At 31.0% G+C, this 21,690-nt stretch overlaps 1 long non-coding RNA gene across 2 annotated transcripts in view; it reads right to left on the reverse strand.

Annotated features, from left to right (window-relative positions):
• LOC118203743 (uncharacterized) overlaps window positions 1-20,863 on the reverse strand; it is a 48,725-nt gene extending 27,862 nt beyond the window's left edge. For both annotated transcript variants that reach the window (XR_004760635.2, XR_004760633.2), the window contains exon 1: window positions 20,680-20,863. This is a non-coding gene — a long non-coding RNA (uncharacterized LOC118203743). The remainder of the gene's footprint in view (window positions 1-20,679) is intronic.
• Between the last annotated feature and the right edge of the window lie 827 nt (window positions 20,864-21,690).

Here is a 21,690-nt window from a genome sequence, read left to right on the forward strand (position 1 = left end):
GTTTTATCCTTAAAATTATCTCAAATTTAAAAGTCTCTTAAATTTCACATTCTTAGTTCCTAAAAGTCTACTCACTTGGGGTACCTAATGCCCTAAAAATGGAATAATAAGAGGAAAGGAGGGTCCGTCTTGAGAGGTTAGTTTGTTAAGGACTAAAATCTGCAGCTTTTAACTCGTAATTCAGACAACTGTTTCACTTTATTGTCAACAAAATAGCACTTGCGAAATATGTCAAAGTTATGCTTGTGTGCATAGTTTCTGTGGTCACAATCTCACATGAGTTACAGCCCATTCCAAAAAAACAGGAATGAGAGCAAAGGATTTTTCTAATTAAATTAGTCCTCAGAAGCTGAGTAAATTAAGCAGTGCCGGAATGCCAAATTACACTCCATTTCCGGAAGAAATAAGGATTTTACAAATGTTTGCAAGTAAATTGTGAAATTCGACTAGTCTTTCAAGCGTAAAGTTCAAGTAGTTTTTCAAAAAAAATTTTTTTTTTTCCTCTAAAAACTACGAAATTTAATTTTCATACGATCCCACTGTTCCTATACTTTGTAAGGTATCTTATGTTAATGAATAATAATAATACATTATCAACGTTTGAATTTAATTATCTGTTATGTTAATTTAAATATCCACAAGTAATATTAGTTACTTCTGTAGCAGAAATTGTGCTTTGTTATTTTAAACAAAAAAGTTTAATTTTCTTCCGCACTTTGTGAATTGTTCAAGATGCAGCGATAGCTCGCTGTTTATCTAATAGGTTCTGTAGGGCATATTAATATCTAGCCTCCAGTTACAATAGAAACCCTACATTTTATATTTACGAAAATTTTATGCTCTTTATGAAAAATAAAATACAAGTTTGACTCACATACGGTAAAAACTTTACTAGATACTTTCTTATAAAATTAGAAATCATATTTAGGGCTCGTAAGCAGATTGAAGGGCGAAATATTTGCATCTGTAAGCAGTTAAAAATAAATTCAGTTTAGAAAATTGCTGATTATTTTAATAGACTAAATGCTGGACATATTTACGCGGATTGTTGTGAAAAATATACTTTTTCAAAAGAGATGTTATACACAGGATCTTGTAGAATTCGGGTTCTAGAAAACATGTCAGGCTACAGCATCGACATAAGCTGAAAATAAATATTTGAAATATTTTTACTTTACAGAAGTTTTGTGTGATTGGTAAATAATGCTTCTAAAGTATTGAAACTTGCACGACGGTATTAATAACGTAATTTTAGCTTTTGAAAACTTATATAAATTATTTGCATGAAAATTCTTTCAGCATATCCCTTTTAACAAAACTAGTAAGTAACAAAAGAATAGAATTCCATGAAAAATCCACTTCGAAGTACTCTAATTTATTAACCGACGCTTCACAGCGAGTTGAGAAGTAAGTCAAATATTTCAAATTTTGAAATTAAATAAAATTGGTGTAAAAAAAGTTTGAAATGTTTCAGATTTTAAATTACGTCCAAAGGGGCGTTTTTTTAATGTTTTGTGTGTTACCTTTATTTATTAAATATCACGTTCTTTGCACTTAAACCATAAAATTCAGTTCAGTAGCAATTAGCATGCAACATCCAAGATACGCGTTATTATGACTATTGCCATGACGTTATTGCTTGAAACATCTCCAGGCATCGGAAGTAGCTGACTCGAAGATATGTATATGCGTAAGGCTCATCAATACTTGTCACGAGATTATTCTCAGTTAAGAACTTCATCATGTTATGTTAGGGATGCCATGTCACTCCTTACGGCATTATACGCAGGATGAGGCTTATCAGCCCAGGAACCTGACAAAACGTGCACCGCACCTGAGCCTTCAGTAGCAAAGTCGGCGGCAAAATAATTTTAAAAGGAGCATATCTTTAGAATTTCCGATACACAGTTCCGCGCCCGCTGGAGGTTCCCCCCCTGCCATAGAGTGTTGCCATTGCTCGCTTTTAAATCGTTGAGTTTGTTACTCAAAAATTCGTTGAAGTTTTACAAAATATGAAATCGATAATAAAACAAATTCCAAATTTGTTCTTCCACATGCCCATATTCGTAGGAGGAGGACGTCATTCAAAATGCGATGGCTCTATGTACCATTGTTTTATCACAATACGAGAAATATACATACATTTATACAGATTTTTCATTATTTAATTTCTTCAAATATAATGCAAGACTTTTGGTGGCAACAGTTTGAAAAGTGAAACGGACATTTATAGTGATTCAACGCAAAATCGCAAAACGAAAACATTAGCCCTTCAGGGACAAAGCCCCTTTACATTATTGTCAACAAAATAGTACAAATAAATACAAAATAATAATAATAATAATAATAATAATAATCAATTTTTGTCACGGAAGTAAAAAATTTTATATTTTATTTTTTATGATTATAAAATTTTTCTAAATATAAGAACCGTATAAAAAGTTAAATTTCATAATTCTTATAAAATTCATATCTCATATCCTTAAACTTGAAAACATTAAAACACGTATATTTGCTTTAATTTAAAATATCTTTAAAAAATTTCAACAAACTTTAATTTTTTTAATTACAAATAGTCGGTTATAGCAAATCGCTCGAGAGCTGTATCTACATAAAACGTACATTCGCGGAAGTCTTGAAAGGAAACTAACTTATACTTTTGTTGGACGATCTTAGCCATTTGGTAGCTAGGCACAATCAGAGCTGTGAGACTATGAAGATGAAAGAAAATTATTCGTAAATATTTCCCCGCTTTCCTTCTGTTGTCCAACAGTACTTTGCACATATATCATGAATATATTACACGTATACCTAAAATGTAAGATGAAGGACAAACTATCTTTTCAGAGAACCATCATCAAATCTTGTTTTGCTCTGCGCTCACGTATTTGTACAAGAAAATTACAAGCTGAATTTTGATCAGTGGCAGATGAAAACGATTGTTAGAATATAGAAAAGCAAACAAGAGGTGCTTTCGTGGAAGACTTTTTGAGAAAAACTTTAGTTACCATCAACACTCACCTTCCTGTGCATTACCTTGAAGCTCATTTCTGTTTCATTGCACGGCTTAAATCTAACACAAAAGTAAAATCTCTATTTCTTGTTTTACAGAAACGTTCACTGAAAATTATTTTTTAAACAAATTTTATGAGACTAATTCACTAAAATCGTTATATATCTTCGTATTTCGCATAAATATGCCTTCTCACGGCCTAATAAATCTATACATATAAAATTAAAGGTTGTTAATAACATATTTACACCAAGTAATCATAATATTTACATTTAGAAGTAAAAACAAGAAATATGAAAGCCATCAGATTTTATATTACGCCCAAAAGGGCGTCTTTTTAAACGTTTTATGTGTTACTTTTATTAAATATCATGTTCGCAGTTAAACCACAAAAAATCCAATTCAACAACAATATCACAAAATATTTCAAAACAGCTAAACAGCAGATCTTCAGAATTTCCGATACACAGTCTCGCGCGCTGGAGATAAAAATGCTTTCTTTTTTCGTGCATTGTTGCCATTGCTCGCTTTGAAACCGTGGAGTTTGTTAATCAAAATTTTGTTAAAGTTTCACAAAATTTGAAAGAGATAATAAAACAAATCCGAAATTGAAAATTCGGGCTTCCAAGTGCCCATGCTCGGCTGGAGGACTACGTTATTCAAAATTTGATGGCTCTAGGTACCATTGCTTTTTCACAATGCGAGAAACCTTCATGCTTTCAAGTAGATTCTTCATTATTTAGTTTCTTTAAATATAATAAATGGCGATAATATTTGGCGGCAACAGTTTGAAAAGTGAATCAACGCAGAAAATGAAAACGACGCTAAATGCAGTTTTAAGACTAATAGCTCTCTTTTCTCTTAGCAAAATGACTAACAGCACTTTGGGTCTATACAAATGACTCCATTTGAAACTTGCTTAAAAAACTAATTCTTAAGTAACCTTCAAGTGCTCACACGTAAAGTATTAAAATTACTTTAAATAAATATCTAACACAAGAGAGTGTTAATTTTTTTTTTTTTTTTTTTTTTTTTTGGAAGCCAAGTATTGTAACAAACGTCAGTTAAAAATTTGAGACGTGTTAATTACTGTATATTAAGCTAGCTACCTTTTAAAAATTGCAGCGGCGAAAACAAATCTCAAGGCCGTTTTAAATAGTTGTTTTTGAAGAATTAATGCGTTAATTTTCAGGTAGGAGAAATTGACTTTTTCAAAGAAGTAATTTGTCAGATATCAGAAAATTGTGGCTTGAGAAACAAAAAGAATTTTTAGGTTTTGTTGCAACACTTTCTCCACAAACGCTACAAATTAGAAGTTACTCCATTATGATTTAGTTACAATGACCGTTTCTTTAACTTTTGATACTCCCAGCATTTTTTTCAAATCACTTATCCTATACATAAAATTTTTAGTAAATTGATTAAAATGGTTGAGATTATGAAAAGTTAATCGTTGGTTAAGTGGATTAAAAATAGTGTTTTCGTAAGAAAATTTAATTTAGATTAAGTAAAATGTATCTTAAAAGCATTTTTCAAAACCGTGCACTTTTAATTTAAAAAAAAAGGCGAAAGTTTATATTTTTTTAACTTAACAAATCTAAAATACTGAAAAAGTATTTTGCATACACACCGAATTGAGGAAGTGACAATTAAACTGTTTTTACATTTGCATCATAATGGATGAAAATCTATTTTGTTCATAAAATACAACATACATACACTAAAACGTAATGCCACACGTGACCTGATTGCTCAGGAAAAATAAAGCGCCAACTAAACGCTTAACTATGCAGTAACTTTCCTAGCGCAAAAGACAACAGTAAATTCCTTCAAATCACTTCACAAAAGGCAAACATGCTCTCACAAGAACTTCTTTCTTACAGTTGTTTTCCTTTTATCTTCTCACAAGAACTTCTTTCTTACAGTTGTGTTTTTTACTGAGGAGATAATAATTTTTTCAGAGACATCCTTTTGCTTTCTTTTCCTTCTTTCTGCTTTAAATAGATTGTTTTAGTCTATTTGATTATGGCATAGCATTCGAAATCTATTTCGCCTAAGGAGAGGGTTGCCTTCACGAAGGACTTTCTAAGGGAAACTGGCTGGTATGCACGTTAAACTTCCGGAAAACCACAAAAGCACCCATGCAGCCAGCCCGTTCAGGATACGAACCCCGAACCGGGCTATATAACTCGTATTATCAAGTAAATATACATATTTTAAATTTATTTTTAATTTAATTAATAATTATAGTTTGTTGAATTTGTTTCTGTAGATTGAGTAGCTAAGGATTTTATAAATAACATAAATTAAATGTTATAAAAAATTTTATAATATCAAGAATTTTTATATGATACTTGGATAAGAATGTTGAGACCGAGTGGTAAAGTCGCTGAACACTGGTAGTTTGGTACAGGGTTCGAAAGGGCTGGTTGCATAGGTGTTTTTGTGCTTTTTCACATGTGTAATGTGTACATGAGCCAATTTTCTTAGAAAGCCCTCCCTCCTTTTAGGCAGATAGCCTCCGTGCGTTTGCCATGATTAAATATGTCAAATCAAAACACAGGAAAATTTCAAGCTCACTTTAAAAGATTTCTAGTTTCGCATGTAAAGTAATATTTCTCATGTTTCTACTAGAAATTACAGGAAAAACACTGAAATAATTTTATATTTAAAATGTTATAATGACATTAGGTATTTTTTAAAGCAGGAGATGTGAAAAATGAGCAATGTCCTCGCCGGGACTCGAACCATGGACCTCTCGAATACGCGCCGAGCGTGCTGGCCATTACACCACGAAGGTATGCTAAGAAGCAGGGAAAAATTCCTTATAGTAATAAAAGTTTCAGATTTTTTTTTTTTTTTTAATATAACGGAATTCTAATACGGGAATGCTGAATAGATTGAATTTTCTCAATGAGTTGCCAAGTAAAATTTCAAATATAATCTATCAACAGGAAGATTTCAAAACAAAATAATAATAATAATTGTAGCAATAAAGCGATAGGGATTTAATGCGTTTTTTTTTTCAATTCTTGGACAAAATTTAATATTGACGCATAATTAAGCAAGCCTAAATGGCATTTGGGAAATAAATTTTAAACTGACAGTGTAAACTTATGGATATTTAAATAGTTTGTTTGATTTAGTACTTAAATTTTTAAAACTTGAATGAAAACAGAAAAGTTTTTCAGTATTCTTAAAAGCAAAGTTTATTTTGCACTATAGTTTTTATAAATTGCACAGTTATTTTGCTTCCCTGCAGATATTTTCGAACTGAAGTTTCATTGCACTGTAAAATTTGACACTAGCACGATAATGTTTCATATTTATTTAGACGATGGGTTGTTGGAATACGGCTTCGTGCTTCGGAATTCTATTTTATATGCTGATATATGGCTTCTATAATTTTTTCTTTTGAAGACTGGTGATTCCAACATCTTTTCAGTAGCTTTTCGCGTGTTTAGGCTTCCTGCTCTTATGCATATTACCTGGTGTATTTTGTTACTGTATAAGAACCAGACTAAATTTTCTGTAAAAAGATTTGGGATTCATTTTTTGTAAGCAATAGTCATCAGAAGAACGTCAGATCAAAAGAAGGAAGCTGTACAAGCGAAAGAAAGTGAGTGAAATATTTCGGAAATGATGTGGAGTTGATGTCGCCTCATATAAAATTTGCATTACCGGTAGGGGGTATTAAAATGATTTATTTCCTAAAAATGCCGAAAAAGTATTCGGAAACGAGAACACCCAAGAAGTGCTTTATTCTGTATTTATTGCGAGTGCTTTATTCTAGCCGTAATTAGTTGATTTGATTTCTTTCCATTTGAAAGGGAGATGATCCTTCATTCCTTCGAGCGAATTTTATTTACTCTATTAGTTGGTTTGCTTAAGTCATGAAATTTTCATTTGATGAGCTCAGGAGTGAAGCAATATGTAAAAGCTAACAATCTTGAATAGGGTTAATATCAGCAGCGATATGCTAAGATATTTTTCATTTTAAATTCTCAATTAAATGCAACACACATCTTAAGATTTGCAGGAGAAATATCCGAAATTTTGCTAGTGCTTTAGCTATTATACTCGTAATATAATGGTCATCATTTTCATTACATTTTTGGAAAATATTAAGTCCTTCCTGTGTATGATTAAATAACTTAAAACTTGTTTCTGCAAAAATGGAGACTAAATGAATGAATGATCATTCAAACGAAATGTAGTGGACATTTTTTTAAAAAAATTTCCTTTTAGTAATTTTATTTTCCTTTTTTAAATCCCAGAATATGAATCGTAACACTCTTTTAATTTGCGTTTTTATTTAAGATTTTAATACATCTTCATTGCTTTTAAGTAAAACTATGTAATGTATGGAGTACTTTATTTTAACATTAAGTTCAATTTTGAACATTGAATATTTTATCTTTATCACTTGCGTAACATAATTAGAAACTTTTGATACTCTTATAATCATGCTGAGGGCTTGAAATGCAGATAAATGAAAAATCATTTTGTTTTACAGAATATTAATGCAATTTATTTTTCGGATGAGATGACTGCGATTTACTAATTTTTTTAAGTTCTTCAACTAATCTTCTCAGTCCTTTTAATCTATACATGAATAGTTTCATTCGCACCGAGATGTCAGGGTTTCTCGTAAGATATAATGCAACTCAATGAACTAAGGAGTCCTAACTGAATTGCAATTAATTTATCCTAATTTACCTTTAAGTATGAAATAAATCAAAATTTTTTTTCTTACACAAAAGTTTAGGCATTGTTTTATTTTCTGCGGTACTTAACTTTCGCTGCAACTGATTAATTTCTTCACAGAAAGTTCCATAGATCCCAGGAAAGGTTGACCGAGATTTCATGGCCGACTGAGTAGAAGCAAGGTTAGCGCATTAAGCAATGGTAAACAGCGTTCGGTTTCGTTCGAAAGATTTTGAATGGATGACCTAAAAACAGAAATAAAGCGGATCACCTTGTGTTTGTTTCAAATGACAAGATTCTTACCTAGGATATGATGAGCTGTTGTTTAATTATTTCTAATGGCTTAGGGCTATACCCGTCAAGCGTGTAAAAAACGATTAACCATCGCTAAATGAAAAAAGAAACAAAGTTTTTTTCTCTGCATTGTGCATCAAAACAGAAAAGTATCTTTGCTTTAATGTCTATGTTAAATAAACATGGACAAAGCTAAATCTGAAAATAACAGGACAATGATACTTAATTAAAAGACTACAAGCATCTTAGTATATATTTTATTAAACTTTAAATCAATAAATGATCAAAACCAATTAGAGACTTGTTTTTCTTCCTGGAGGAGACAACACTACTAACTAGACGTCAGCGCCTAAATGGAAACTGGCTCTTGAATTTCAAAAAAATTATATCTTAACACTTCGCAAAAGCTATAACAGAAAGAATTCGTTTAATTCAAAGAGACTAAACTCTTGATTTTTTTTTAATTTACAAAGTCAATAGAAAAGAATCCAGGATTCATATATTAGAGGCATTTGATGGCAGTTCGGACTCAGTTACTTAAGTTCTACGTGTTGATTCTAGATTTATTACAGAAGCGAATTGAATTCAAATTAAATATAGGCTAACAAATGACTGTGAAATAAACTATGAAATAAAAGTGTAAAAGGATTCCATTCAGTTCGTCACAAATTATAGGTGACAGTCCTAACGAATGCTTCGTATTAATATGCTATGGTTTGCTTTTATCTCTACTTATAGTTTAACAATTGACTAACAGTGTGGCATGTAATACACGAAGTGTAAATTAATTTTGCGTTAGGATATTTTTAGGACATTTCTGATTTTGACATGTCACAACACAGCCTCGCTGCGATTCTGACATAAAGTGTGAGTAATCGCTTTCAAGCTAATGAGAATCTGGTTTCGGTTGAAACTGTTTTTTTATTGCCATTACGACACGCCTTTGTTCATACTACAAAAATTTCTAATCGCTGCTAAACAAGTTTTTCCACTCCCGTTATTTTCGTTCTTTTTTAATTTTGCTTTATTTCTCCAGTATTCTTTATATGAGTTAGAAGAGACTATCCTGTCATCAAGTTTCATTCCAAAGACAAGCAGACTGTGCTCAACAATAAAGCAATTTTTCTGCTGACCGCTGTCTATAAATATAAGCGATTAAGAAAAACAAACGCGCACAAGCAACCCGCATGTCTTTCCCGAGTTCAGCAGCAAATGAATAAAACAAATTCAGATACTATTGCTAGACTCTGAAAAGAGAAAAACTACTAAAGAAAGAATTTTACGAAATTTGATTTAATTGCTTTTTTCTAGGATTTAAAAATCTTGACATCTTAGTCTTTCATATTCTAACTTAATATCTGAAAGGACTACTAAACCGTTATCCTTTATATGTAGAAAAAGTGAAAGTATTAAAACATTTTAATCCATTTTTCCACACTGAATATTATTCGCATATATATATATATATTAGTTAACAATGAGTGTATATATATATATATATACACTCATTGTTAACTAAAAAGGAATTACTGTAATTCAGAATTCTATGAACCGAAGTTAGCTGAAATACAAACTAACAAGAAATTATGCAAACATCAATATTCTCATTATAAATACAAAATACACAAAATTAACAGTCTAAGGAAAGACTTAACAGTTTAAATGAAACTTTATAAGTTTACATAAAATTTCGTAAAAGTTGGTGTCATGTAGATGCGTGATGAAGACAGACATGGCGAATTAATAATATTCCTTTTTATTTCCGATTACACCCATTGGCAGATATGCCATTGGAATAAATTGTCAGATATGTGATTGTTTTTTGAAGAACAAAGTAGGTACCGTTACATTTTTAAAATATAATTTTGAAGAAAGCTGTAAGTTGCAAGTTGGCAGAAGCGAAGCGGAGACGTAGGTGCGATGTGTTTGAGATGAAATCTTAGTTTAGGAATGACATGGGTTCAATTTATTTTTAATTGATTAATTTTAAGGGTTTAAAATTATTGCCTGAAGGCTTGTGTTAGCGCTGTTTGGATAGGTTGATTATAAGCAATATCTATTTTTGGAACAAAGGGAAAATAGGCATATTAAAATGAAACTTTAAAGAGATTTGTAAATTAAAGTTAGAATTTTGCTTTACAAATATATATATATATATATGTGTGTGTGTGTGTGTGTGTGTGTGTAGCATAGCTGCCAACCTCAAAATACGAAATACTAGAAAGAATCTAAACTTCCCGAAAGGTTTACCCTCAGCGTGCCGTCATTGTTTCAAAGAAACTCCAAGCTGACTTTATAATGCACGATTTAGGCTACTGAACTACTTATATAATGCCGATGTATATTTTATGTTCTTTGTATAATTCTGCTTAAATTATACAAAGAACATGAAATGGTGACTATGTAATTAAATACATAGTCATTGTTTTATGTTTTTTGTATAATTATATTATTTTTTTGTTTAATGAGAAAATCCTGAGTAAGGCAGAAAAGCTTTTACATATCAAAGAACGTTTAATACGTTGAAAATAAAATTAATTTATGTACATACCATTGTGTTCATAAACTTATTAATGCACGATTTATCGATGGAAAGCATAAGTAAATACAAATATTAAATGATTAAACATTAGTTGAGCTTTTATAAAAACATCTACAAGTGTCTAGAGTTAAGATAACTCAAATCAAATAAAATTTAATTAATAAATACTAAAAACCACAGGGAGGGGAGAAATGGAATCAACACAATTTAAGTTTATTACATTAATAAATTTTATATGTGTCCAGGAAACATTTCCCTTCGTAAAAGCTAAAAAATAAACACAGGGATATACAATGCTCCCAAGTGAATCTATGATATAAGAAAACAAGAAATATTGCTCAAGATCTTTTTAAGGAAGCCTTTCCCCCGTTTACGAGAGCTTCGTCAAAGTAATCTTTATTGTTCTATTAATTTTTTATGCTTATTTTCACTAATTTTTTGGGTAAAAGTTTCGTGCTTATAATGTACAGGTACATGAATTAGAACTATTCTGTAACCTTACAGAATATTATATCTAATATAAAGCGTATATTACATATAATAGCATAATATATAGCATTATTAACTGTTTATTGATTATAACAATAGCATGAATATTAATTAACCTTTATGAAGGTCGACATTTCCAGTGCCAATGAAATCTTTGCACGGAAGCAATGCATGAACAAGGAAACATCCATTTGATCTCAGTTACCGAAATATTCAAATTAGAAAAGAAACACGCCTGTGTAAAATTTAAAATTAAGCAAAAAAAGTTTTTAGCTTCATCTAGGTTTTATGTAAACCCGCCAGTGGCCGAGCTAAAATTATAAGTTTTAAGGATGATCAGATACAAATAATCTTCGTCAGATGAAAAAAATTTCTTTTTTCGGCCAAAGTTTTTCCAAAACTAAGATAACCGAATCGGGTTGCTTTCTTTGCTTAGTTTTAAACATCGAAATATTATTTAAAGAAACAATATTGTTGAAAAATCCATCGCTATTATAATTTGGAAGATAACTGAATGATTTTAAACCTCTGAAGTCTTTTATTAACAATTTCATAATATAAACGGACACGAGTTCTCTTCGTGGTGAAACGACCATGAGGTTTTTCAGGTGCAAAAGGTTTCGTACCAATTCTAGTCTATAATTCCTACAAAACTTTTAGTTGTAATTTAGATCTTTACCTAGAAATTGGGTTAAAAAAGGGTATTACTGACCAGGTTTGAGAAATAAGTCTTTTTTATCCAAAGTGGCATTTCTAGTCAGAAAATCACTGTCGATGGAATTTAAGAAGCAAAGGTTACACATTTATTATAAATAGCTTCATAAGCTCAGTAAAATACAGCACCCATATTAGGCATAAAAGTGAAATTATTATCATGATGGACAAGGATTCATGATAGGACATGAGCTGTTATTTCACTGAAAAAACTTGACTTTTTATCTATCACTTAATTCGTATTAATAAATATATTATGTAAAATAAGGCATTTTCTTCTGTTTTTATAGCTTACGTTGTAAACATGACAGCTTTTTGTTTATAACTCACGCTGTAAATGAATCTAAGCGTTATTTCAAATAATACGTTAGGAAAAACCTTCGTGCTAATTGTGCTGTGGGCCTATTGGTAATTGTTGCCAAATAAGATTTTACAAAATATTATCCATGCAAATCGAATCACTGAGCGAAGCATAATGACAGTATAAAAAGATAGCACGATAAGCCTTAGTAATGGTTTGGTTTATTGAGATTGCTGCAAAGCACCCTAGTGATATTTGCTCAAGGGAAGGTATAATTTCGTGGAGGATTTGCTAAGAGAAACTGACTCGTATACACGTAACACATGAGGAAAATACGAAAACGCTCATGCAATCCACCCGTTTCCCTGGAATTGAAGCCAAGTCGGAAGTACCAGTGTCCAGGGACTTTACCGCTCGGCAACTGGTAGACCATGAAACAATGGATAAAAAAGGTACGGATTCTGTGAGCAGTATCATGACACAAACAATTTTTATAAAAATAATTTCTATAAAACTTTTTGTTGAAGTTCATTAACATTTTTAACTCGAGGAGATAGAAATACAGTTAGTTTTCAAATGGTAACATACCAAACATAGTGAAAATTCTATATTTTTTCAGGCAAAAATTAGGTATTTTGTAAAAGCTGATTTATAATAATAAACGATTGATTGTTTTATTTAAAAATGTCACTTTTAGAGACTGAGTTGTAAACTGATGCAATAGAAAAATTTTCTGCTGATTTTGAATACAAAAATTCATTCTAATGCCACAACTGCCAACTTTAAAATCTGAAAAATCGATAATTTTTGCGAAATAAACGGGTAGTTAACACTGCGCGGCGAAGACATTTCAAAAGAACTCTAAACTCATTTTATAATGCATGGCTTAAGTTACTGAACTATTTGTAATTAAATTCAGATATGAAATATATTAGCATTACGTGAATATTTTATTAATGTCATTTACTAATTTCATTTTGTAATTTTCTTACACATTTATACTAAGAAAATCCCAGATGAAAATAAAATAAATTAATGTACATAATATTTGTGTAGGTAAACTTATTTACATATGTATTGTTAATCGAGGTAAACAAAATTAAATACAAAACTGATTAAACACTGCTTGAATCTTCATATCAAAATCTACAACTGTCTACAGTGGATTAAGACAACTCAGATCAAATGAAATTTAATTAAGAAAAATTTAATAAGATTAATAAAATGTAATACGAAAAAATAAATTCAGATAAAGTAAATTTTAAGGAACAAAAATTATTAAAGTTATTAGAAAAATTATAAAAATTATCCTGAAAATCATTAGAGGTAAAGGAATGGAATTCGAATAATTTAATTTCAATAAATTACATTTATTGTTGGAAACAATTCGCTTAAAATAAAGGTTAAAATCTAAAAACCGGGAGATTTAGTGAACACCGGAAGATGAGATGAAAAACCGGGAGAGCTGGCAGCCATGCAAAGCAAATTTAATGTTAGATCAATGTAGGTATTTTCCATGCATTATGAAATATTATCTTTGATAGATTACTAGTGATCTACCATGGAGTGAAAAGGAAGTGGAGCTAAAATTAAAACGATTACGAAATGACTCCTTAGCTGATTCATATGTAATAGTTTCTAAAAGATAAATCTAATAACACTAAGATTCCAGCTAAATAAACTTTACTTTGTTGGCTAGATCTTTACTTGAACTGTGAACCGACAAATTAATTAAGTTCAGACTGTATCAATGACAAGCCGTGATAAGGGAGGGAAGACACTTTTATTCAACTCAAGAAAGGATTTACAGACGACCCTCCTGGTGCTTATAAACGTAGCCAATACTTTTGGCTGCAATTCAAACTAGAAATGTAAAATTAAAACTAAGTTAAATAATCAGCGGAAGCTGCACTAACGCGAATTGACTGTAAGCCCTACCACCGACGTACACAAACCGGTAATTAATATGCACAGCTGTAAAATATCAAGCTTCAATCAGAGAAACAGCATTGCCGAACGACAGAACACGCTCTGTCTTAAGTAACTCAGACACCAGCTTAAATAGTAATATCTTTCTACACTACTTTGCGTATCATGCGAAACTGAAACATTCTGGCAGGAAACGAAAAGGAAGCAAGATAGGTAAGTAAGTAAATAAATAAAAAAAAAAAAAAAAAAAAAAAAAAAAAAAAAAAAAAAAGATTGCCTTAAAACTAAATTAGTCTTTACAATATAATCGATAAATATTAATTTTGAAAGCGCAGTTATCGTTTCGATGCTATATCTTTTGAAATAATACCATCCCGAAAACCTTGGGATAGATAGAAAATATGTATATACATATAATCAGAAGATTTCCTATGGTTTAAAGATTTTTAAATGTGAAAATTTTTTAGACGCCGTAGGAAATTGAACATATTACTTCTCTTCATTTGATCAAGTATTGACCGAGATCTTAAAAAAAATTGTTCAGAGCAAATGTTGTAAAATTATTAGCTTTTACTTATAAAAATGTAATATTAAGCATATCATAATAGCACTGCCTTTTATTAATTAGCATAGCAAATCGTTAAGTTAAACAAACATATGTAATACATCTATAAGGCATGTAATATAATGCAAATTTAGCTTAGAACTCAGTGTTACAAACACCATGATTATTCCTCAAAGTAACTGTAAAACATAACTATCAAATCAGACGGACTTCAGTGCGCCTTATACAGAATGTATTAGGTTATTGCATTCAAAGTTTAAATTGGGGCTATTTTAAAAAATTTAAGTGTGTAATACATAGTATTCAACTTAATAACAAATGTCTTTATGGAATCCGTTCCTAATAACTACATTGCTGGTATCATTAATACATAAAAGGCACAGTAATAAAGTATGTTCGTATTTAAGGTAATAGCAAGCACGATAAATGTAAATTATTAAATAAAGAAGGGAGGAAATACATTATAGGTTAAACAAAAATAGAAAAGATATTGAAGGTACATTAAATATGAAAAATCACATTTTAATATATTACATTTAATGTTTCTCTCTATGCTTGTTAATACTTCAGTTAAACCAGTTTGTTATTTTCTTTGATATTTAGTGGCTTTTAATCAAATTCAAAATACGACAGTCAGTCATAAGTAATAATAATTAGCCAAGAAAGCTGAGAAATATATAAAGTGCTGTTCATAGAACTCCTTAACGAAGAATAAATATCAAAATTGAACAAAATGGAATTATAGCAATATGTAAAGTAAGAGTTGTAAATTGAGGAAAAAAAAAAAGAATAATCGACTTAGCTAAGCTAATTAGTGCTAGTTAGATAAGGTAACAAAATGATTTTAACTAGAGTATGTTAAATACTTGCATGTGTAATATTAATGAATATTAAGTAATTTGTTCCTAGTTACGAATTGATTTGCTCCTAGTTACAGGCCATGAATAATTCATGGAACTGAAAGAACGTGAAGAAGAAGAAAAGGGAAAATGGGGAAAAGTTAGAACAGAATCCATTTTGCATTTAGTTTCTCCCGTAGTATTTCATTCATAAAAATATCTGAGAGTTAAGTTGCCCATATGTTTATTTTCCAAAATCATAAGCATAAATCTAGGAGGTACGTTTTTAACGTTGCTCTATCTTATAAAATTAATCTCTTCTTTGCAAAGGCATCCGTTTAAGAAGGCTTAATAAATAAATACATGAACAAGCAGATCAAAACTTTCATACTTTTACAGTCTTCAGGTAATTTGTGCGATCTGAGAAACGTCCATTCCTTTTCGTTTCCTCCATCACTCAATAATAGTAAATTGTGTTTTGGACGAAAATATGATTTATAAATTCCGAAAATTTTAGTTAAAAATAAAGTTTACTAAGAATTCGAATTAATAGCCCTTGTGTGCCTCTAAATTTATTTTAAAACGTAACTAGTATATTTATCTCAAAACTTTAAAAAATTCTGAATTCAAACCACCTGTTATTTCAATGCATTTCCTTCTTAATTTAGTAACTTTTATCATCCCATCATGAGATGTCAATCCCTTCAAAATTCTGCAACAAAGATAAAAGCAAATAGTTAAAGACCTTTTTGGTCAAATCTAATCTAGTAGATCAGAGGTATTACACAATACTTCGGCTTGCTTGGAGAAACACATACAAAGTTATAATTAATCATTCCCTCAAAATACTTTACATTAATAACATCTCAATTTTATTATTTCAAATTTAATAACACTGAAATCAAACAGAAGCCATTTACTTTGGTTTATTTAATTATGATAACGTACTCGAGGGCTGTCTGCCTAAGGGACTCGTATACATGCTACACATGGGAACCACCGCGCCGGGATTTGAACTACCAGTGTTCAGCGACTCTAACGACTTTTGGAAAAAATAAGCCTTTTTCAAAAAATTTCCTCTACATACTGAATATACCTGTATATCTACCCACGAAAATATCACAAAATTAAAACAAAGATAACTGCTTGATTATCATAAATAAGTTCATCTTTTTATATATATTTATGTGATGGATAACTATACGAATACGGTCAAATTTCTAGGAAACAGCTACCCGTATAGTTCTAAATTGAAGCCGAAAAATATATTTTAATTGCTTCCTTTAATAACTACACTGTTTTATGAAAACAAACGCATAGTATAAAATTCGATTAAATAAAGTTACTGCGTATCTAAAATTCGCAAATGTTGGGAGTTTGATAACAAACTCATAGGAAATTTAAGAATAAGTTACATTTGTACATGTATATGACAGTAACAAATACCATAAACATACTCACCTGGCTCACGCTACAGGCAATGAGCGTCACATTCACGGTCCTTGGCAACGACAGGCTCGTTCTTTTAGCCGCAAGGATCACTCAAGATAGGCCGGGACGAGTGCAATATTTAGTAAACGCTAACAATACTGCAAATCATCCCGACCTGGCCAGAGCAAATTTAGACTGTACTACCTTTTCAGCACCTGTATTATAAAACGCGCCTTTTTCAGAACTTGCATGCAATAATTGTTAAAACAATTTTGAAGAAAATGAGTCCAGTTTTTAACATGCCCTGGATAGCATAAAAAGACATCAATTATGTTACATCATATTCAACGCATTTTAACTTGCATACATTGTCATGTTACGAAAAGATCATAAAAATTAGTTTAATATAGGCTATGTTCCTTAATTCGTTTAGGAAGAAAGGTCGCCTTCTCCGAGAGTTCAAGTTTATCGTATAGAATGAAAAAACGCACGAGGAAAAAAAGAATTACGTTATTAAAGTCAAGTTAAATTTATTCTTTAGTAAAATAAGTGTTGTTTTGTCTACCATTGACTGTTTAACGCAAATATGAATTAGTTTTTATCTATCGTTCGGAACTGAATTAAAAACATTAGCACGAGTAGCTGTTTTAAAGTGAACGAGGAACTTCACCAAAGCGCGACCTGCAATCTGAGATTGATTGAGAAATTTTCCCAAATGCGATCTCTTTCACTTACCGTTATTTTGTGCAAATGGTGAGCACAATTAAATCCGTTTGAGAAAGTAGGGCTGCGATTAAAGAAAAGTGTTACGTACCTTTAGAAAAGAATGGGTTACAAGAACAGCAAAAACTTGTTTCTTTATCTAGGCCGCTGTAATAAAGGATTTGCACTGAAACGACTGTAGTCCCGCAAATCAACATATTAAGACCCTCGCTAATGTCTTCATTTTCAATTCTTTTTCTTCAACTTCCACTAAATGATATCTTAAAGTGTAAAGAGAAATAAATACATTAAAAATTTTAACTGAAAAACCTATCCAATCCTAAGACAAACTACAGCACATTCTAATTTACCATAACGTGTTTATGATTGAAAAGAAAATTTTCTCCTCTGCTCTGAATAAGGTTAGCGAAGTAATTGCCGAAGGTGAAAAATTTTGAATGGAACAATAATAAGTAGTAAAAAGGAAAAACTTTAAAATGGACTATTACAGCATTGGAGGCACGACTGTTATCATATCAAGCACGTGAAGATTGGGAAGTGTCCTATCAGTCAGCCGGACACAGGAAGTTAATGTTTTTACTTCAAAAGGGGGTATATTCAAGAAACTTCGCCTAGTCTGTGACAAACACCGTAAAATCGTTTTCTGAAGACGCTCTGCCGTATGGCAATGAAAGCACATTTACAGGTGCTTTAGATTGACCACGCAGTAATTTCTTATAGTTAGATACGTAGTTCTGCCAGACTTTTATAAGTGTTAAATTCTGCATTGCTTATTCCAAAATATTAGCAACCATTTAAACACGGCTGTCTATTATTTATTAATTGTAAAACTAAATTAAAATTTTAAAATGCCAAAAAATGGTAATAACTGTTTAAAAAAGAACAGCAAGCAAAAGTTGCGTGAGAAAATTTTTAGCTTTAAAGTTTTCAGTTTCAACAATTTAATCTATGTGAGTTGGAAAAGACATTTTAGGATAGATATTCAGGGCAAAACGGAACTGAAATTGACAAATCTGCGGTAATTTTTTAAACAGAGCTTGCAAGGCGAATACTGTTTGAATGCATTTAAAAAAAAAATTCTCGCGGGAAGCAGGGAATTCCCACGTCATGCGGTTTCACTGACCTAATAGAATCGAACACCCGCGAGCAGGGAACAACCACTACCTTCCGCGCAAGTTGGTCTCGTCGCGTTAGAACACACCTGTGTCCAAGTAAACCACATCTTTTACGTAATTTGATAACAAAAACCGGAGTATATTGGAGGCATCATGACAGTCAGGCACGTAATGGTTTTGAGTCAGATAATGCGCAGGGTGTTCTCACGACAGCAGCTTGATAGAGAAACAGCTACTGGCTAGTGTTTTTTAATGCTTTTGAGTTTCGCATTTGGTGTGAGTAGGTTTTAGAGAAACGTGTTTCAATTTTGTTATGGCATATCAGTTATGCAGGAACTCAACGCTAATTACTTCATAAAAGCTATTCATTCGCCTCATCCTAATTACTCTGATAAATTTTACAAAATGTTTACTTCTAGTTTAACTGATTTTCAAAATCTTTCTCCTTCCTTTTCTTTAAAAATAAAAAATAAACTGGTATTCGTCAAGCAGATGACTAATCATATAAAAGAAACTTCTCCCTCTCAAAACCCAATTTAATCGATACTTGTTATTACAAAAATAATGAATTTAGATGTCAGCTGCCATCTTTAAAAACTGAACAAACGAATATAATAGCAGCTGTTAAAAAATTGGAATATAATTTCAGTATTTTAAAAGCTTTTTTTTTTTTTGTTTTTTTTTTTTGTTTTGTTTCTAAAACAAATAGCATAAATGTTTAACATTTTAAGCGAAGTGGAAGAGTTCGAAACATTTCTAGCCTTAAAGCTGTACACAAAATTTTACTATTTAAAATATAGAAAAAAAAAAAAAAAAAAAAAAAAAAAAAACTGCGCATTTGCTATAACCTAAAACCGATGATTTTATAATATGTTTAACTTTTTCTGAAACTTTTTTTTTTTTTTTTTTTTTTTTTTTTTGCATCGAGCTTTACTAGTAAGATAACCTAGTTCTCTAATACCACATTACTATTTGGAATTAACAATGTAACACAGATGCATATTATAGAATACAAACGATGCAACACAAATGCATATTATAGAATGCAAACAAACAAAAAAAAAAAAAAAAAAACTGCGCTTTTCCTAAATCCTAAAACTGATGAGTTTGTAATTTGTTTAACATATTCTTAAAACTTTTTTTAGCATCGAGCTTTACTTGTAAACTAACCTAGTTCTCGAATATCACATTACTATTTGGAATTAGCAATGTAACACAAATGCATATTACTAGACAAATTTATCGGTAAACTACGTCATTAGAATTGAACAAGTTTTCAGAAGAGCAGCTAAATACTATATGGAAACTAAACATTAATTTTACTCGAAAAGATCATTGCATATATATAAATTACATTTTAAATTCTAGAAAACTAAAAGCCGCTTAAAGAAATATTAATCCATCACAAAAATTTTTAAGCTTAAATTCATATTAATGAGTAATACTATTCCTCTCTTATATACATTGTATTTGCTAAACTAATCACATTTGACTGCACTTCCCAAAATTGAGTTTCAGCTTCTGATCACGCACCCTTTATTTACGTTAGTGATATAACGAGGGGAAGGAGAATTTCTAATTCGTAGTAGTTTTACATTTTAACATGTTTAGCAGCTATCAAGCATGTTACTTAGCTTACAAGCATGAGCTCTTAAAATATATTTCGATTGTAAACATTTGAAACTTTAATAGGTAGATTAAATCAAGTAACGAAGACATGTTGCAGGAAATATTTCTTACATTTACACAATTATTTATTTAGCAGGTGATCTGATTATTCAGCCACTTTGGAATTGAAACCTGACACGGAATGCGTCTCAAAATTAATTCATGACAATCGGACATGCTATATTTCTGGCGTAGATGACATTTTTCTTTTTTTTCCTACGAAAAACTCGTTACTCTTATTACTTTAGCTATGGCTGAAACATTTTGCTAATTTAAAAAATGCAAAATTCCTTTAATTCATATGTTATCAAATTCAAAGTGTAACTCTAGAGCGCTAAAACTTACTCACCCATGGGAAGAGCGGCTGGAGGTGACCGCAGGAGTGTAAGCTCCGTCCGCAAGCATCCGAATGTAAGTCCGAAATAATAAAGCCGTGAGACCAGTTGCTCGCGTCTAGCATGCAGCACATGAGATAGTCTGAGGTTGGATCCAGAAACCTTGAACTAAAACCCCCTGGGCGGCACCTGGAACTCGTCTGCGTGGCGTCGGTTTTCGTGCTTTGTTATAAGCTTGAGAGAGAACATAGTTGCGAAGCAGCTGGAAAAGCGGCCAATGGTCGCCAATTCATAGTTCTTGGCGAATCAGAACCTGTTATTTGCCCTGCGTAAGACCCGGGAAACATCCAATAAGGAAATGCCTCTTCCCGCTGAATTTAAAAGTGATTACCTTGTACGTACGTCCCAGCGAAATTCTTGTTCGGAGCAAATTCTATAAATAACTTTGCATTCCTTTGTGAAAACCTGTTCTTTTAGTAACATTCTTGGGCATGATTATGTTTATTAATTGATATATTTAAAACATTAGAAACTGTAAATTAAATTATAAACATAGATTTTTTTTAAGCAGTCACTTTATTATTGGGCTCATAATGTAAACAGCCTTATAAGAAATTAATGATTCTTATCGAAGTTATTTCGAACACTGACAGACTTCAATATGCATAACTCAAATCTTTCGTCACCAGAGCATATAGAAAATAATTTTCTCTTTGTTTTTAAAGCATTCAACAGATTTTTACAAAGCGCTTTAACCGATTTCTCATAAAATCCGTAATTATCTTGCATTTAGTGTATCTGAAAAAATTTTGAAGAAAATCTAGAATGAAAAAAAATTTAGTTTTCTTAAATCTTTCGTAGCTGGCTCTTAAACTTTCACAGAATCGTAGAGTTTGTGCTTTTGTAATTTGCTAATTTTTGTAAGAAACACTTTTAAACACTCTTATATTTCTAATTAATTAATACGCTTATAATCATTTACCTTATATACTTAATGCTTTTCCTCACATCTATTTTCATCACTT

This window comes from Stegodyphus dumicola, chromosome X2, assembly GCF_044657685.1.
Source record: "Stegodyphus dumicola isolate Sdum_Otavi_A_Nest chromosome X2, ASM4465768v1".
Classification (NCBI taxonomy): Eukaryota; Metazoa; Arthropoda; class Arachnida; order Araneae; family Eresidae; genus Stegodyphus; species Stegodyphus dumicola.